The sequence below is a fragment of the Phasianus colchicus genome, chromosome 9 (assembly GCF_987193195.1).
Source record: "Phasianus colchicus chromosome 9, bPhaCol1.hap1.1, whole genome shotgun sequence".
In the NCBI taxonomy this organism is placed as follows: Eukaryota; Metazoa; Chordata; class Aves; order Galliformes; family Phasianidae; genus Phasianus; species Phasianus colchicus.
In genome coordinates, this window is record NC_143444.1 from 1,486,498 (window position 1) to 1,491,610 (window position 5,113).

At 43.9% G+C, this 5,113-nt stretch overlaps 1 long non-coding RNA gene across 1 annotated transcript; it reads left to right on the plus strand.

Annotated features, from left to right (window-relative positions):
- Positions 1–1,980: 1,980 nt before the first annotated feature.
- On the plus strand, positions 1,981–4,874 carry LOC149916709 (uncharacterized). The gene is made up of 3 exons (XR_016468923.1): positions 1,981–2,051; positions 2,658–2,777; positions 4,668–4,874. It is a non-coding gene; the product is annotated as an uncharacterized LOC149916709 (long non-coding RNA).
- The last annotated feature ends 239 nt before the right edge of the window (positions 4,875–5,113 follow it).

Sequence of the window (5,113 nt, forward strand, 5' to 3'; positions counted from 1 at the left end):
TCTGAAATAATAAACACATTTTCCTTACTCTGTCTTGTATCTGAACAGGTATTAACCAGACCCAGTTGTACCACAGCACTGGTAAAATACTGAAAGCAGAAGGCACTGCCATGTGATCTTATGCTGTAAGGCAGGCCCTGTAAGTAATAACTGAAGTTTTATTCTCAAGTCAGCACCAGACACCAAGGCTTCATACATGTATGAGTCCCAATTAGGAAGTTCAGCTTTTCAAAAACCAGAGTTAAATATGTTAAAGGCTGCTATTTAATGATTTCACAATGCAGCAAGCTGTTAATGACAGGTAAATTCAGCAGAAATAGAACTTCCATATGCAGAAGATCATTAACAACATCAAATTTACTACATCTAAGAGCCACTAACAGAGCCCAGTAAGCCATATCAATTTTATCTACAAATATCAGTCTTCCAGAGGTGAGTTTTTGCACACTTGAAATGTACAAAAGATCAATGAATAATTGTCTCACCTGAAGCTGGAAAGCATCCGTTTTTCAAGTTAATTTGGTATAGACTTTCTGCACCGAACGTTTACTGTTTCAAGACCTCAAGAGGAGATGAGCAATTGCTTGCGCATCCGTTGTTATAAATCTAGATTACAAGTATCTGTGTGTATATGTAGATATACATGCCATAATTATTATGCTTTTCTTTTTCTCTATCTCATTTTTTCCCTCATTTCTCCTCTCCATCTCACTGAGATGGGGGCAGTGAATGAACAGCCACGTGACGCTCAGTGATCTGCTGGGTTAAACCCCAATGCATCACCATATCTTAAAGAACTTGCACGCTGTAAAAGATTTCTTCTTTTAAGAACGTTGCAACAAAACGTTGCTGGCATGCCATACAGAGACTTCCTAGCCTAGAAGGAAAAAAAAAAAACGTCAAGCAGCAGCTATTCAGTTTGAGATGTAAGGATAATTTATCTGTAGGCATGGCATTAATATGTAGCAGAACTAAACCTATTCCTTAATAGAGGACATAAGAGAACGAACACTGACCTAAGAGACCAGGGAATGGGAGAAAGGAGGAAGCAGCAAATTTAACATGTGGAATCACTTGCCTGGAAGCTAAACAGATTAGCTGGAAACTTTTCACTCACTTGGTTAAGGTATTAAGAACACAAACATTATGTATGGATAAGATTATGAGAATGACTTGAATTAATAAAGCTGATACTCCACTCATACTGAGCTTACTTGACAAATGTATAGCTTGTATAGCTGCAGCTGTTGAGATGCACAAGCTCTGCTTATTACCAACAACCTAACTGTACAGTGTACATGTAATTCAACTTTGCTATTGCTAGACTCTGATTTAAGAACTGTTCAGAAAATCCTGGACTCCCAGTGATATAAAGTATACTCCACCAGGACTATCTTAATAAAGTAGTTCACAAACATACATTCTTGACTATGCTTAAGGAGTTACAAAAGTGATAGAATCTCACTGCAGGTTACTTCAGTTCTTTCTCCCTACCCTAGGTTCACAAACAAGTGAAGAAACAAAAAAATTAGAAACATCTTCACATACCAGTTATCATTTCTGCAAGCCGAGATTACAGCTTTGAGAGTGCGGGAGATATTTCCATCCTCCTGATGGCTGAGCCAAGAGGGAAAAAGGGGAGGGGAACAAAAAACGTCCATCTATGAGGCGAAAGCTCCCGAACGAGAAGCCCCGGGCACAATCCCGCGGCACCAACCCCGGCCCGCAGCGGGGGCCCGGCCACCGCCCTCAGCGGCCCCACCCGCAGCCCCGCGCCCGTTGCTCGGCAGCTGCGAGCCAACCGAGCCTGCCGGGAAGGCGGAGGGGCAGCACCACGGATAGCTCCTATTGGTCGAAGGAGGTGAGGGCGGAGCTCGAGGACGGCCGTCTTCTTCGCTATTGGCGGAGAGAGCCGTCAGTGCGGGGCGGGGGGCGGGGCCTCGCGGCTAGCGGGGTCGCGTTGAACTCCGCGTTAGGGCGGGGGAACGGAGCGAGGGGGCGGCGGCGGTCGAGGGTAAGCGAGCCGCCGGCTGCGAGGAGAGCGGCGCGAGGTAGGGAGCGGCGCGGGGGCCGTCCTCACCTGTCACCGGGCGCTCAGCCCTCCCTCCTCGCGGCCCCCGGGCTCCGGCCGCGGGCGCGGTCCCTCGCGGTAGCGGCCGGGCTGGGGCTGTGCTTTCGTCTAAGGGGACCCTCGTCCGAGGGAGGGCGGCAGGCAGGCAGGCAGGCTGTGCGCGCGGTGCCACCGGCTGTGCGCCGCTGCGCGGACGGATGCCGGCTGCCCTCAGGTAGGTGGGAGGGGGGCGGAGAGGGCAGACCCCGGGAAGGCCGCCTCTGGGCGCGAGGGCTCCCCGCCGCCGTCGCTGCGGCAGGCGGCACCTCGGAGTGGCGCTGCGCGAGGGGGGGAGCGGCTGGGGGCTGCGGCTGGGGGCTGCGGCTGGGGGCCGCCTCCGTGCGCGGGGCGGGGGGAGTTGCGAGGGCAGAGCCGCGCGACTTCTTATTCGTATAGCCGCGCTTCTTTTCACAGCAACGTGAATAGCTGTAAAACACATAATTCTACCTAAATTAAGTTGTTTAAATTGGAGATAAACAGATGTCTTAGACCTGCTTCTCTTTTTTTGCTGGAAGAAGTGAAGTCAATCACATTCTCTTACAAACAGGGCCTGGGTGTCCCTGTAGACAGCAGGGTGACCACAAACCAGCAATGTGGCCTTGTGGTCAAGAAGGCCAATGGTATCCTGGGATGCATTAAAAAGAATGTGGCCAGCAGGTTGAGTGAGGTGAGTGAGCAAAGTATTATTTACTAACCAGCTAACTGCAGGAGAAGACTCTTAACAGAATAGAAATTTATGTTCTTAACATGCTCCTTTTTGAAGAAAATGGTAGAAAAGACAGAAGTGAGGAATAGAGGATACTTAAACCAACCTGGATCCACTAGAAAACTTCAAAGTAGGGACAGTTACAAAAGCTCAGCTATTCCATTGAGGGAGTAAGCACAAAAAGAAAGACTGAAGCCTTTAGCTAGCAGTTTGTCAGAAAACAGTCTTAAATATGCGCAAGGGTGGAAAGAGACTTCCTATTTCCTTAAATGCAAGCAGATTGAAACAGTTTCTTTTGATTTCTGTATCTATGATTTTCATAAGCAGTTACAAGAACGGTGTTCTCAGATTGGATATTATGAGTAAATGCTTGTGTTGCATTTAAGGAAATAATAAACAGCAACTATTTCTCATCCAAGAAAAAGACAAACACGTAAACTGAATGAGCAGCTTATATACATATATCCCCTAGATATCTGTAGCACTCCCATGGTGTTGGCAGAAATGGCAGAGAATTTATAGAGATGCATACCTCCTCAAGCAGAAAGCAGAGGTTACTAAGGCACACTACCCCAGGTATCACCAATAGCAGTAGAAGCTTGTGCTTAGGCAACTCAAGTACACCTTTCACCCCCCACACGAATATTAAACATTACCATCATAGCATCCCCCCCCCCCTTTTTTTTTTCTTTCTTTCCTTTTAAATTGTCTTTTATCTCAGGCCCATGAGATGCATGGAAATCAAAAGTCCGTGAGTTATGAACAAAGAAGTTCTTTGCCACAGAAAATATGTTACATATGGAGTGAGATGTTGTGCTGTTGCCAAGCACATCAGGCTTGCTAATGTAACTTCAAATGCAGAACTTCTAGCAGAACGTGCTAGAACTAATACCATGGTACAAGCCAGAGGAGTCTTGTCTGCTGCTCTTTCCTCTCACTGCTGTCGTGGACCCTGCAACAGGCTGGATTGGACAGTGCTGGTTAAACACAGCTTGTTTCCTGAGCATTTTATCAATTATTTCTGTATTGCTGATATACAGATATAGGGTTTTTTCCTGTTCCTCTGCACAGTTGAATTTCCATTTGCCACTTTCCCAGATACTGGCATCTTGGGACCTGGGAACCAAACACAAGTCAAACTAATCCCTCTAGGTATGTCATAATGCTGGTTTTTATGTTGCTGTAATTATCTGCAGTTGTATAGAGTATTTAAGACAAATGGAACTGTTTGGTATTACGGTTTGGTACATGAAAGAAAATAAAACATCCTTTATTTTAATATATGACAAAGAATGAATAATACTTACTTGCCACCAACCACTTCTCACTTCTGACACTCTACCAAACTGATGGATGTTCTACATAAAGCAACACTTTCCTTCTTCCCTTTTGATTTAGTAGATTTTTTTTTATTTTAATGTTTGTTTCAGTCTACATATTGAAATAGGTTTTACTGGGCACCTTTACTTCTCAAACTTTCTGCATTCAGGTTTGTAAAGAAAGGCAGACTTTTCTTCTCCAAGATCAGACAGACAGCACATTCTTTGGCCAACAAATTCTTGTTTCTTAACAATACTGACATTTTGCTCTGCCAAGCATTTAAAAGTGCATTCCTTTTAGAGACCTTCTCTTCGTTACAGTCTATATGTAACTGTGATACATATTTTCTCTGTATTTGGGAAAACCTAATAATAGATACAATTTACCACCAAAAATATTTGCAGTCATGACTTCATCATAGACTTTTTCCTACTTTTCCAGTACTTGTTTGATACTTTCTTTTTCTAGTAAGCAAAAATTCTAAGCCCTTGTCCTCCAGTAACTGTCTTTCATTTTCTGATACATTCAAAGATAACCTTTGGAGGCATGCCTTTTTCTGGGAAGCCAAGTTCTAACAGCAGAAAAAATTTTCAAAGGCTGTATGGAGAGCATCAACTACAATGGCAATAATATCACTGACCTTGCTAGAAGGAAGAAATTGGAACCGTCTAATGTGGTAAGAACATAACTTTATCATCATCTAAACTTCTGCTTCTCCTTCTAAGGAAAGTTTGTGAGTGTGTGTGACAGATGTTCTGAAATCATATAATATATAAAACAAAGTTTGTCACATGCCTAAAGATTTCATTATACATACTTTTATGATTTTGTTTGTTTGTTTGTTTGTTTGTTTTTAATATCTGGGAACCTGTTTCTGCTGGGATTTAAGTTTCAGCTTTACAGAATTAGCCTTCAGCATCAGGTGAATGTTTTTTAAAAGAAAACCAGTAGATCAGTATATACATTTTTGCTTTCAT